This window comes from Esox lucius, chromosome 22 (assembly GCF_011004845.1).
Source record: "Esox lucius isolate fEsoLuc1 chromosome 22, fEsoLuc1.pri, whole genome shotgun sequence".
NCBI lineage: Eukaryota > Metazoa > Chordata > Actinopteri > Esociformes > Esocidae > Esox > Esox lucius.
The window spans coordinates 8,081,255-8,096,493 of NC_047590.1; the positions used below are offsets into that span (position 1 = coordinate 8,081,255).

The 15,239-nt window shown below is 42.2% G+C and overlaps 1 protein-coding gene across 4 annotated transcripts in view; it reads right to left on the reverse strand.

Moving 5' to 3' along the window:
- adarb1a (adenosine deaminase RNA specific B1a) overlaps nt 1-14,216 on the reverse strand; it is a 48,426-nt gene extending 34,210 nt beyond the window's left edge. For 2 of the 4 annotated variants that reach the window (XM_010891016.3, XM_010891015.3), the window contains exon 1: nt 13,930-14,214. The gene's annotated coding sequence lies outside the window, so the exon portion shown is untranslated. Of the gene's footprint in view, nt 1-13,929 lie in introns of all 4 variants that reach the window. The other 2 variants (XM_010891013.3, XM_010891012.3) reach the window with 2 other exon arrangements.
- Nucleotides 14,217-15,239: the final 1,023 nt, after the last annotated feature.

The window sequence follows — 15,239 nt, forward strand, 5'->3', positions numbered from 1 at the left end:
ATGTTCCTATGCCTGCAATCCCTTCATGCAAAGGCTTTCGTTCAATGTACCTGATTTTGTAACGTTTTTAGTTTCGCCTGGAATGTATGTCTTGCTACAAGTGTCAAACTGCAGGAAGGTTGGCCGTCGCCACGAAAAAGAAAAAACGGAACATTTTTTAAGGTTATCCGTCATAGCAGAAGGAGAAACTCCTGCAGCGCAGCGCATTTTATCATCTCATTGGTGCTCGGATCCGCATGTTCTCATGGGGGTGGGGTCCACTGAGGCAGATGGTGGTGGTGGGGGGGTGGGGGTTCTGCTTCCGCTGCCTTTAATCTGTTTTCTAAAATCATTTCCAAGGAAGGAGATTAAGATTTAAATTTATTTAGGTTTATATTTACTGGATCTACTGTACAAAGGATGGATGATGAACACCTGCCGTGGGGGTTTTCAGAGGGAAAATAATCCACACAGAAATAAATAATCTGCACCCCCCCCCCCCCCCCAGAGGAAATAAACCAGAGATTCAGGAGAGGGAGCTTGCAGCCCGGCACTTGAATGCCAAAATCTTAGTTGCTCGTTATGTAAGCGATTACATGGAAAACACAGTAAGCATCATTGCATACTACCTTTTTTGAATACCCTGTGGGAGACGAATGACGCGACAAATGGGAGGGTGTTGCCTTTGCATCCTTTTGATGTTTTAAATAAGTGTGTGCAATTATAAACATTTTATATTTGTTCAATTAAGTGCCCTTAAGAACAGAAATCATGTTAAAATCTATAAATAAAAGCCTTACTAATGCGCCAAACTTCAGTATTCATCAACCCTGTGCCAATTCCGTTAAGCCAATGTTTCTTAATCCTGGACCTCGGGACCCAAAGGGGTGCAGGTTTTTGTTTTCGCCCTGGCACTCACACACCTGTTTCAAATGTTGCCCTACCCCATACACACTTGTTTAACATAATCAACCTGTCATCAAGTCTTTAATTTGAATCAGGTGTGTGAGTGCTAGGGCCAAAACTAAAACGTGCACCCTTTGGGTCCCCAGGACCAGGATTAAGAAACACTGCTCTAAGCTTTCAATCCATTTAATTTCAAAATTATATCACAGTTTTTTTTATATACAGTTAGACTTTTCCAAAAGGAGAATTGATGTAAAAACCCAAGAAGACACATCTTGAGTCTTTTTAGAGAAGTGTAAAAAAAATTTACCTGTAAAATAACCTCTAGACAAAGTAGAAAACCTAGTAGAAGTAAAACCTACAATCAGCTCTTCTCTGTCCAGATAATCACATTCATTACGAACTAACTAGCAACACTCGGACACTTAGTCAGATAACACAGAGCCTCTGACCTTCAGACCTGAGCTCTTTCTTGAAACAAAATCACAAATTTCCAAGAGTCGCTTCGGAAACACTTTTACAGCCACACTGCATTCTGTCAGAACACATAACAAGCGTCTCCAATCCAGACAGACGGATTCTTGTACATTAGGAGACACGATACATGGAGTGACCTGCGAATCTGTGTAACTCTGTCTGCTCCAGGGACTCGTTCGCTCTGGAGGCTGTGAAGAGAACAGCTTTGAGAAATGAAACAAAGGTAATAATCCTGTCTGAGAAAATGAAGAGCAAGAACGTGAAATGAACTTAATGCTCTAAAAAGCTGAGGGGGGGTCTTTTAACATAGAGATACCAAGAAAAGGACTCTACACAGTCTAAAAGCCAAGTTAACCATTGCTGAACAAGCGTTATTCTTTGAACTTCATACAGACAAGAACTCGAGCTGATGCATGATGTTGTTGAAAGGGCAGCAGGCCGGACTTGAACCCATGCCACAGCAGTACATCTGAAGCAGCGGTTCAGACAAGTTGACAACTCTAAGCCACTGAATTTGGAAAAGTTTACTGAGTAGAATTAGAATTGTAATGTCTGACTTCAGAAGACAAAACTGTCAGCTCAGCTCCATGCCCAAATGTTGCACAAACTCACAATCCTCTTTCTGCTGTATGTCGACCGTGACCTTGAATCAGTAAACTTTGCTCGAAGTGGGATTAATTTTAACAAGCGTCGGGTAAAATTAGAAGCAAATGTTTGCTCAAAATCCCAGCTATCACTTCCCAGCATGCCCTATTGTGGGGTGGTTTTCAGAATTGTTTATTTGAACAACTGACTGTGTTTTGTACATTGGTAAGAAAAGACTATTCTGTACAAAGAAATTACATATTTTCTATACAAATCAAATCTGTAAATGTTCTTGTTTTACTTTTTGCAACCATTAAATATGATTTAGGCAGTCTCAGTGGTGTAACCTCCCTAGTCAAATAGCCATTCTCAATGCAGGTAGCTGCAGATGATGAAAGGAGTTTGCTGTTGGGCTCAATTCCAGTTACTTTGTAAGCCAGCCGTGAGGTATGTGTTAGACAACCCACGTACAACGGGCTTGTGAGATTGCTCTGTCTGTCTTCCCAGTATTCAAGTGAATGGTTTAGCGTGTCCAAACGTTGACTGGTACTGTATGTCTGCCATGATGGCCCGCACGTCTGGTTTAGCGTGTCCAAACGTTGACTGGTACTGTATGTCTGCCATGATGGCCCGCACGTCTGGTTTAGCGTGTCCAAACGTTGACTGGTACTGTATGTCTGCCATGATGGCCCGCACGTCTGGTTTAGCGTGTCCAAACGTTGACTGGTACTGTATGTCTGCCATGATGGCCCGCACGTCTGGTTTAGCGTGTCCAAACGTTGACTGGTACTGTATGTCTGCCATGATGGCCCGCACGTCTGGTTTAGCGTGTCCAAACGTTGACTGGTACTGTATGTCTGCCATGATGGCCCGCACGTCTGGTTTAGCGTGTCCAAACGTTGACTGGTACTGTATGTCTGCCATGATGGCCCGCACGTCTGGTTTAGCGTGTCCAAACGTTGACTGGTACTGTATGTCTGCCATGACTACACCGTTTTTCGCCCACAGACACACTCAGGCAACGCACACACCAACAGACAAAAACACACACACACATACACACAGTTCACACCCCAGGCAGGGTTGACCATGATCGATAGAGCACGCAGTGTGACGCAGTGTGACGCAGTGTGACGCAGTGTGACGCAGTGTGACGCAGTGGCTCACAGCCTTTGGAAACTCTCTTGGTCGGACGTCCATCTGACAGTCTAGTCCACACGGCCCCCCGCAGACATTCGCCAGCGAAGACTCCAGACAGACACACAGGTTTCCCCCAGGTCTGGTGTCTGACACTGTGACAGGGAGGGAGCGGGGGGAGGGAGCGGGGGGAGACATAGAACAGTTGTCCCCTCCGGTGGTTAAGTGATGTCAATCTCAGACTGAAAGGCGAGCGAGACTCCGCGTGGTTTCCATCAGCACGGCCGTGTCTCGCCCCCCCACTGAACAAATAAACGCTGACCGATAACGGTGAGGAAAACTGACAGCTATGCTTGGGTTGGGCTGACTTCCTTTCTGCTTGTTTACTTGGGAGCGGGGCTTTGTGTTTGAATATGGGGACGGCTGGACAAAGGTCAACAGGCCGGATTCATGCCCGCTCCGATTCCCCGGGCGTGTTCGGGGCAGCGCCATAGACTGCTGGATCACTCTGGGCCAATTTCAGAGGCCATTAAGCACGGCAGTTAAGCTGTTGAGGTGTAACACACTCATCACTGTTCTCACCAGGAAGGGAGAAAACGTACAGTCAAGCAAAACCTGGCTTGGAAGGATGCAGACTCAGTGGAAGACTGCCGGTACTCCTTTACAGAGCACAGGGTGACGGTGACGGATGCGACTGCACTGTTCTAGAAATAGCCGATATGTGTTGGGTGCTGTGGCTGCTCACTATGTTCAGAAGGGTGACACCCCATCTGACATCACCCAGCACACCCCATCTGACATCACACAGTACACCACATCTGACATCACACAGTACACCCCATCTGACATCACACAGTACACCACATCTGACATCACACAGTACACCACATCTGACATCACACAGTACACCACATCTGACATCACACAGTACACCACATCTGACATCACACAGTACACCACATCTGACATCACACAGTACACCCCATCTGACATCACACAGTACACCACATCTGACATCACACAGTACACCACATCTGACATCACACAGTACACCCCATCTGACATCACACAGTACACCACATCTGACATCACGGGAAAACCTTCCCTTCCTCCCCGCCGGGCCGCCATCCGACCAAAAGGGCAAAAGGGTGAGGCACAATGACTCAGCGCCTTCCAGGCCGGGACCGGGAGGAAAGCGTTGACTGGCGTTTGACTCAGCGAATACAGCCCCCAGACTCAGGGCACGAGGACTCGCTGTCCCGTCATGACTGAGGAGCAAACCAGCCGAGTCACATAGAGACCCTCGGCTTCCTGGTGAACCACGGGGAAACCAGACGATCGACAACCCGACGGGAGGATATCACAGACAATGCCTGGAGGTTTGCGGTCAGGGTGAAACACCCAGGCTATTCTTCCAGACGTGTGACACATCCAAACAACGGACTCAGCTTTGATGAGCCACAAACTCAACAGATTCAAAAGGAAATAGATTCAACTCATCGCAATAATATTTCATTCTCAGACTCAGACTTAGTCGGAAGCAGAGAACTATATCAGAACTCTGAGTCTTACAGAGGAGAAGCGGGAGGAAGATCTGGGTCAAGGATCACCAGTCAGTTTCTCTCTGTTATGCATGATCAGTACATCCCTGTAAAAAAAAAAAAAGCTAACACAGCAACGTTAAGTAAACCGCTTGAGCAGGCAGCTAAACTAGAGCCTCTGACCTATATGGGAACTGATAAGAGAACAGTTGCGCTGCTGGGTGCCTGGTAGTATCTGAAGCCCTGAAGCACATCGGACCAGAAATCACTTAGCTCAGTGTTTCAGTACAGATTGGTGCTCGGTAATGAAACAACTACGCCAGGCTCATATTCTAATAGATTTTCACAGCCGCATGTCTCTGCGTGGAGAACGAAGGGCAGAGCACGTCTGTAGATCAGGTCTAAAACAAGCCACGGTAACTTGCCAACATTTTCTAGAGATCCTGGTTAACATTTTAGTTATCACACTGACGCCCTTATACAGAGCGACTAATAGTAGTATGCTAATATATTTTGCCGTAGTCCCCCATGGGAATTGAATCCAGGAACTGTGGCAACGTAAGCTCCATGCTCTACCAACTGAGCAATACGGGACTATCCCTGAAATCAGGAGTGAACTTGAAGGGATCTGGGGGAAATTACCAGAATATTGCCACCTTAGACCTGACATGCCATCAGAGGTCTGGAACAGACGCTGGAAAATCCAGAGCAATAATTAAAGACCTCCTCCGTATAACATTGTATTTTAATTTTATATGTCCTATTAATATTTATGCATTTCATTCACGTTGTGTTTTACAATGATGATTTGGACACCAGGATGCTTTATTCATTGCTTTTAGCGACGAATGGGAACGCTACTAAATATACTGAAGTCCTATAGCACAGAGACGGTCACACAGTCAGCAGACCCATTGTCTTCAACATGACGCCCATCACCAGTGCAGCAAAGGCAAGTCAAAGCCCAGCTGGCAAAGGGTGACCATGTTCTACCATGTAGATCAGGAAGACCGATGGCAGACTAATTTGGCTGCTAATGTTTCAGACGTCGTTTCTAAAACTCAACCAGTTCCTCAGTGCAAGAGATGACTCCTGTAGAGACAAGACATTTAAATTATTAAACGCATGTCTTATTTTTTTATGTGTTGGGCTTGATCATTTTTTTGTTTTCAAATTAAGAAACAACATCTGTACTGTGATGAAACATTGATGAAGGCGGTTGAAACGTTGCTCGTTAGTTTTCAGGGCGTTGTGGCTTGGGCAGACTCATCCCGGGAGGAACCATTTTTATCATTCCTTTTTTCTTTTACATCCTTATAAATTAACTACGTTAAATTTGACTGTATTTTTTGGGTAACAAGCTGACAGATTTGGTCTGAAAAGCAGAGAGTGGTGGAGCAAGCTAGCCTACAATAACCAACATTTAAATCCTCAGTTTAAATTGTGAGTGAAAATCCAGTAATTCTGTAGACACTGAAAAAATCATCTAATGATTCATGGACAAATCTCTCCACATCGCAGTCACTAATTTATCAGTAATTTTTGGAGAAACAGAATAAATATAATTGGGCGTACAATTCTTATCAGTGCATCTGACAAACCACACACAGGGAAACACCATACGTTTTTGCCATAGCCTAGTTTCAGTCCAACTGGCCGTCGACTCTGGAATAACACAAAACTACACTCTCCGTCTCAGACAGGCCTGCAGAGCCGGATAATCTGCCCGCCACAGACTCAAAGGCTGTATTAATAGTAGCCCAACATAATTTATAATTCATCGATGCTGAATGGCTACTAAGTGCAGGGCCGGCCATAATGGAACAGTTCGGAACAACGGGCCATCAGTCTCCCTGTGTCAGAGGTTCCAGCTGGCCTGGCACATTACACTATATCTTCAAAGTCAGTGTGGCCGAGAAAGAGAAGGGAGAGAGGAAGAGGAGAGAGAAAAGGGAGAGAGGAAGAGGAGGGAGAGGGAAGGAAAAGAGCAACAATGATGGAGTAAGGTTGACAGAAGCATCTAGAAATGTTCATGGGAATACAGTATGGACCGGGCAGTCAACATCAACTTCAAAAAAAAAAAAGAGTTATGACCTTTCGAGAAAAGAAAGCTGGCAATGAGAGTCTGGTCTATGGTACATCAACCTGGGACAAACTATCGCCTTTTCTGTTGGCTTTGGTCTGGCAGCAAATTTAATTTCCAGGTTCCAAAATAAATATTTAAAATATTTAAAATAATTAAAATATTGTGGAAATGATGAATGATGTCATTTTGTATTTAAGATTATAAGCTTTGGGAGGAAAACTCATTAGAATATCTGCTTACAGAATTGTGTAGAAATATTCAAAATATCCAAAAGAATAACAGTACTAACTAATTTGCACAGAGCAAAGCTCAGACAATTCCCTCTAACTGTTAATATAAAGAAAAGTACACTTCAATTTTGTCAACATTTATAATTAAGCCTCAAAACATTCCTTCAATTGAAAAGACTTGAAATCCAAAAGCAGAACCCTGGAAATAGTTGCCCATGTCAGCTGTTATAAACATTTAGCAAATCTATTATCCAAAAACAGGGAACTCGGGCTGTTAAAAGTCCCTATTTGACAAATCAAAAAAAGTCTACAAGAAACACGTAATGAACTACATAGCTATTTGTACCTAAAAAAAAGATAACAGAAATTGACAGAATATAGCTCTGTAGCTCTACCAGAGAAACAGACAAATCCAGACCAAATACCGACTGGCTGTAAGAAAGACACCAAAAGACATGGCTGTTCACAGTGGTGTGATCACAGCACAGTAGGAGAGAGAGACACGGCCTCCTTCGTTGGCAAGACGTTCTTCAGCAATAGTCCTTTTCCAGTGGAATTACTCAACATGTTCCAAATTGTAAACTAATAAAACCAGAAGGACATTTTGAAATACAATGTCCCCTCTTCAAGCGAGATATGTGTATACTCTATTTAGTTGCCTGGCTGATGCACCTTGAGTAACTATGTCTGTCTCAATAGGCAGAAACACTTGCTACTAACATGATTTTTATCATTACTTTATTGCTTTTATTAGCATAGTTCACTCTTCAACTATTACAGTGAAATCACTGTACACATAGCAATAATAATAGAACATTTAAAATGACTATCTTATTGAAACTGATGTGTGCAAAGTTTACTTAGAACACTTTTTTATAATTTTTTCATGCCTTGGCAATGGAAAGAAATATCCCCCATGCAAATAAAGCCCTTTACATTTAAAATCAGTTAAGGAATACAGCCCAAGGTAGAGACAGGGACAGAGAGATACACAGAGAGAGAGAGAGAGAGAGAAGAGACAGAAAGCAAGAGACGGAGACAGACAAGAGAGAGAGAGCAAAACAGAAAGATAGAAACACAGAGGGAGAGGGGGAAAGACATACAGAGAGAGACATGAACACCGCACTTCATACAAATTACACATATCAGCAGTAACGCCACTTCCATGTGATACATTTCTTACTCTTTAATGTAAATGTTGTCCCTTATTCAAACGAACCAACACACACACATACATACACTCAGTGTAAAGAGCACCGTCTGAGGAAAATCACACAGTGTTAAATGATTCAGTGGGTAGAATCTGAGTGTTGGGTGTAGGATCTCAACACACACACACACACACAAAATTCACTCCGGGCCTCTTCGCAATCTCTATTAAAGAAACCAGTTTCGCCTGTTCTGTTCACCATCTCTGGTTAGGTTAAAAGACCACGGGAACACATCACAGACACGGGATCTCTGCGTTACTAAACAGCACCGGGAGACGGACGAGGATTGATCCGCTCTGGTTCTGTGTCGCAGACAGAGGGGAGAAGGTGTGACGCAGGACACCGTGGACCTTGTCTCATTATCAGAGGCAGACCAGATAATGCGTGCATGCGTGTGGAAACCGAATATTCTCCAGCCCAAAAAGATCACGAAACCAGTCAAAGTCATTCATGTTTAACGCTGCTGACCCATTGAGTCACGGCAATAACACGACATGATATTTGAGGCCTGAAGCTCATTCTGGTTGTGTGTCGAGGTCTTATGGAGCGATAAAGCCATCCTGACGGTTGAAACAGCCCGGCATTGGGTGTTTTCTCTGCTCTGCCTTACCATCATGCACAGGCACCCTCGCCCTGTCTAGTAACGACCCAGTGTCTGTGGTACGCACAGTCAAACAGAGGGTGTAAGATGAAAGCAGGGACACAACACACAGAACACAGAGAGCTAAAGTCTGACCTTTAGTTTGAACACAGGCGCTCTCTCCGGGCTCCCGCGGAATGAACAATAACCCTCTCTGATTGAATCGTAATCAAAACCGTAATATTTCCAAGGATCTGATCACCATCAGTCAGAGCATTCGTTTGTCTGTCTCTCTCCCTGCCTGTCAGTCCATCATACGGCAGCTGTGCGTCGGACTCGTACCTCAGTGTATTACTACCGAGGACTAATATTAGCCTGTTATTATTGCCTGAAATAGAGGAGAGCCCTCACTCTTTCTTTCCCTATTAGCACGTTAATGAAGACAAGCCTCCCAGAATAGCAGAGTAGTTCATTTGGAATACAAACTGAATAATGAAAAGGGGGATATTGCACTGCAGTATTCCAGGGGTCCCCAACCGTTTCCGTTTACTGTGCCACTTGTTCAAAGTTGCCCTGCCGGGTACCCGAGAAGGATTGCTTAAAAGTGCATTTTACCAGTAAGTCAATCATCTCAAGTACCCCCTGTCGATAGGCCAAGTACCCCCTTTGGTCCTAGTCGCCCCCGGTTGGAAAACAGTTCTGCCCCAAATGCACGGAAGGTCTGGTTAACCAATCCGTCAAACTTGGCCTCCATTAGTCAATTACAATTTCGTATGAAATTCCCAAACTAATGGTGTTGGTGGTCTACACAACCATCTAAGGGCGTAGGTTTGTGTTACATATTGTGGGGTCAGGGTCTTTTCCATTGACAGCTCCCTAGACAGACCACTGTGGAGGGGAGGCGGCATGGTCTCTGGGGAATCCTTTGTCTCCTCGCTTCCTCTTCAGCTCCTGCTTTGCTGGAGGAGAGCCAGCATTGACGGCAGCAGGCTTTGGCATAGACCGTGTCACCTTGGTGTCTTCTTCTTCTCTGTCTCCCCTGGTCTGCTCTTCTGGGGCCTCCTTACATTCCTCCACACAAGGTCCGGGTGGCAGGCAGCTGTGTAGGGCAGGGGCTGGCCCAGCTGGCCGCCTCTGGAATGTTCCCGGGGACCTGACCCTGTTTTCTTTGAGGAGGCATTTGTGCGAAACTGTTGCAGACTCCTTGACTTCAGTCTACGGAACAATTTCCCCCAACAACACCTCCCCCCGTATGTTCGTTTGACACAATCAAAAGTCAGAAATGGTCACACCTGCTATGGCTAACCTCAAATGGTTGTGGTCCCAGGATTAAATACACAGTCGCCTGGGGAAGAGGTTCTAGACAATGTGAATCATTTGGCCCATTGAGCATCCATGTACCCACTTTGAAGGGGAACTAGAGTTGAACTAAAAGGGTGAGAGAGGATGATGGAGAGAAGCTCTGGGACATATAAAACTGTGTAATACTGACGACAGGAGCACATCTTTTACCTATTTTCCAGTGACGGGGATTCATCTGATGGAAAACCAAAGGCTAGGAGGTCTACACTGCTGTTGCTACGAGATAGTTACACAGCATTAAACATCTTCATGGGGAAGCTAAATGCAACCAGTGACAGTACACAGATTCCTTAGATGTCAATGAACAAGAGTACGTTGATGAATCCAGGAATAGAACAAAGTGGCCACTATATCGCTTACTTTTTAGTCCTGGCAGTTTTCTGGTGGGAAACAGAGATTAAGGTAGAGCGGGACAAAGAGGAATATTGAGAGAGAGATCAAAAGAGAAAGAGACTGAAAAAGAAAAATACTGAGAGAGACTGTGAGGGAGGAGGGGATAAAGAGATACTGTGTGATAGAGAGAGAGAGGGGAGGGTAGATGGAAAGATGCTAGAATCGAAGAAGGTACACATGAATCATGACAGAGGAGATGAGCCCTCTGAGGTAGATTTAAAGAGTTCTGGTGTTGTCACTAGCATTCACTCACAAAAACAGCACACACATATGCACACATAAATCTGAAATTACAATTGCAAAGAATAGTTAAACAAAGTATTAGTTTGTACAAACAATTGCTAGTCCTTGTTATTTGATTAACGGCACTGTGATAAGAGTGAAGGTTGTCTTACATTAATAAGAAATATTGGCACATTAAAATTCCCGAGTCATAGGTAGACATAGATTCAAGGTCCAAGTTTTAAAAAGCATTTTGTTAAAACAACAGCTCTTATCTGCAATTTAAGATGATTATTAATTCTCTTCTCACAAATCATTTCCTGAAGTTTAAAGAAATGCAGCGAGTGTGACAGTGTGAGAAAACAATTTGGCTTCACGTCCCGTACAAGTTGCACAATCCACAAGTAACCTGAATTATTACTGATCCTTCATTAGTTTATGTCCCATCAGTCACAGCAATTTCAATATTACTGTAGCAGGTCCTCGAGTCAGGGCTGGTCACGTTAAAATTATGACTGCCTGTCCTGAGGTCCATGTACTAAAAATACCTCAGAATGAGTACCTCAGTCAGGGAGAGACACAAACACTAGAGGTAGAGACCCGCACTTTCTGGTAGGCGATTTTGGGTACTTTGTTACATAAAGAATCAGACCATTAGCATGGCCCCTGGAGTGGATGACTGACTTTAATGCATTATGAAAATGTGTCTAAGCCTGTTATAAAATGCTCATAAACACTCCAAACCAACTCATATTACATTAGAATCACATCCTGGATGTCCCTGCAACAAAACAAAACGAGCTGTTTCACTACGCAATAAATTCAGATTTGAAAGCTCCTGCTTATAACAACCACATAAATATACAAATCCAGATTAATAAGAAAACTGATTTATTTAATTTGAATTTAGTTTAGAGACTATAATGATCTATTACGATATTCTAATGTAATTTAAGTTGATGTGGAGTGTTTTAGAACATTAATAACATGTTTTATATTGCATTGTAGTCAATAGAAAATGATGATTCAGCAAAACGCGACACACAATTATCTCTAAAACAACACATCAAAACAAAATAAACAGTTTCAAGTATCAATTGCAGGTACAAAAACAGTAAAAAAGGCTACATGTAAAAATTATGAAGTAAACCTATACACCCTTATGTGTTGATGGTACAGAATTTTCGAGATTTGACTAAAGGTGTCAATTTCTTGTGGATCCACAAATAACAACCATTATATTTGTTTGATTAATTGGGGGCTGGGTTTTTGTGAGTCAAAAGGCAAATACAGAATAGCTGAGTATTCACTTATAAAAAAAACAATATTATTTATATATATATATATATTTTTTTTTTTATTATGCAACAAGGAAATCTGTTTTCTTTAACGCCATCCACAAACCACACAGAAGTAGTTAAAATGTAAAGAACATATTCAATTGTAAGCTGGGAGGTGTGTCTCTGTAAAACAGTGTGTTAGGATAAAAGCTGCACAAGAAAGCTTCCCTTAAATCCCTACAGCAAGCATGCGTTCAGACCACACCGCCTCTATAACCTCTTCTTGTCTTGTCTATTGCTAGGCTATCCATAACATCCTTCTGCACTAAAAACACTCATTTGAAGCCATTTGTCTACTTTAGAACCATTTGTCTACTTTAGAACCATGTATCTACTTTAGAACCATTTGTCTACTTTAGAACCATTTGTCCAATTTCCTTGGTCATCAATGTGCCTAGCAATATAGAACTTGAGCACATTCAAAACATGTCTTTTAACTATAACATTTAGTCAACAATTGAAACTATAGTTTTTAAATTATAAAAATGTTAAATTAAGACTCTTAAGACTTTTATAAAACTGCAACAAAGCACTATGAATGAATGAAATACATGTTGGTCTATTAACACTTTAAATTGAAAGGTTTTTGACGGCTTTGTTTTCAATTCTTCTGTGTTTCCAGTATTCAGCAAGATAAAAGATGCTCTCAGTTATCACCTCAAATTAAGAGATCTACTGATCTCAAAACAAAGATCAATATAATTACTGCAACGACAAACAAGAATAAAATATACAATTTCAAAATAAGCATGAATAAAAGCAAATTAATATTCCAAATAATGGTCTCCAGTAGGTTAATAAGCTCACAGTTTTGCACAGAGCACTAACCTTGGTAACACATTGAAATACCCAATAAGTCAACTGAGGATGTTGAGAGCCCGAAGCACTAACCGCCGATTGGCCAAAAAGACAGACGGTCAGAAAGGACATTGATTTTGTCAGCTGACTGACTAGTATTGTCAGTGGTGTGTTGAGCTCTAACGCAATTATACCGGTTGAAATTCATACATTCGTACCACATTCCTGACCCAGGGCAGGCCGTTAACGTTTTTTTTTTAGGAAAAATAAATGCACTAAGTTCATTTTCATGTGTAATTCTTTTTTTTTAAAGACCAAAAATATATACATTAGAAAACATTTAATAAACACCTGGCTGGCTTATTTTATTTAACTTTAAGCAGTAACACCTATTCCCTATGTTTATTAAAACATATATAGTATTTTACTCAATATCATTTATAAGGGATAACAATGAGTTGCTTCACCAGAGCATCCCATTCCTGTTTGGCAGGCCTATACAACGCAGCATTTAGGAACCTGTAAACTTAAGCGCCGGTCACAGCTGCTGTGTGATGTGCACAGAATGCCCTTATGGAAAGTCAAAGTAGAGAGGCGACTGGCATTTACTCTAATCATTATGACCTCTTCTGGCTTAAAAGAACTGTTTCATGATGAAGAGCTTTGGTTGATATAAAATACAACCATCCCACGATCACAGGACTTTACTGGAAGCCTCGATTATTAATAGTCAGCTAATTACGTATATTTCTGAATATTAACACATTGGTTTTGTGAAGCAAGGCCAGTGATGTTGCCTCTTTCGTCATACAATTTGGTTGGCGCACAATTTATAGATACTGTAACACTGCATGGCGTGCCATGCGAAATGTAAAATACACTAGGAAGATTATTTTGGAGGGTTATGTAATTTTATAAACAAAGGCAAAACAAAAATACGCTGCTCAAACAACAATAGCCCACTATTAAGAATGGCTGTTAGAACACATATGTGGTAACAAGTGTACATAGATAAAAACATCGATCTGCATAAAACAACTGATGATCCCATACAATGGGTAATATAAGACGCCGGTACTTACAAAATCTGGGGCAGCGAAATCGGTATTGTTCTTCTCAAACCTTGCTCAATCAACAGTCGCTCGTCCTACGTCAAAAGGCGCTAACTACACACTTGACAGCTTTGTCTGGTGCAGATGAGGGTTCGAACGTGCGTACGCTATTAGTACCAAGCAAAACAATGGTGGTGGACGGCAGCTAAGGTTGCCAGACACAAAATCCACGCAGCACGAAAGAAAAATCTAACGCACTGATTTCATTGGATAAGAAAACGTTGGACCCGTGCTGTGGCTTCCCCGGGAACTTAATGAGGCTACATTCTAGTCAGTTTACGCATGTCCGGATTGGATAGGAGAAGAGAGGTGGATACGAAGAAATGGGACCAGATTGGGGTACGCGAAATACGCATTGACAAGTGAATTGGGCCCGCGGATTGGACGCAATCATACTCATCATTGATTGAAAACATGTGCCTATTTATTATATTGAACGATATAGCTATCTTTATAAAAACGTCATACAGGCTAATAATCATGTACATAAAATACAACACAATTTTAGGCATACCTATAAATATTCTGAAGAATGACATGCTTCCATAAAGCGATTTTGCCCTGAAATTCACAAAAGGTTATATTAACACTATTGATTTAAAATGGTCTGCAATAAAAGTCGGAGCAGAAAGTTAAATAGTTAATAGTTTAATGACAGCTCTAAACTCCTGTAAATAGTAGTTTTAGTAAGACCATCATTCAGGCACAGGGCATGTGTATTGTATTGCTATGGCTGTAATAGTCTTACTGTGCATTGTCATCCTGGGGATGTGAGACAGGCTCAAAATGCCCTTTGCTCATAATCTCCCAAATATCTGTAATTCTCATGAATGGCAAATTTAGTACTGTGAATCAATTTCCTCTGAAACAAAGCAGTGTCAAAACAAAGCAGTGTATAGTAGTGAATTTTAATTTCCTGTGTAATAATGTATCTTTTTTTATTAGTTTGTTATTGTGTGCTTTAGGCTTATTGTAATATTCAATGTTTACCAGAATATGGATGCAGCTTCATCAGTCAATATCTAGGCTAAAGTATGCTTATAGATTGTGAATTAATACATCTGAATAGAAAATATGCTTTCACAAGCACGTGCTCTGACAGTCGCCACACATTAAGCATGCAATCTCATTCATTATTGACAGGTCTTCACTGCCCTGAAATGCGCTCGGTGTGAGTGAGTTGCACTGAATCATTTCAACTGCCCATTGGGAGTGAGATTCATTGCAAGCATTCATGTCTGCCGACAGCCCTGAAGATGTTCCACAGGAGCCAGTTGGAC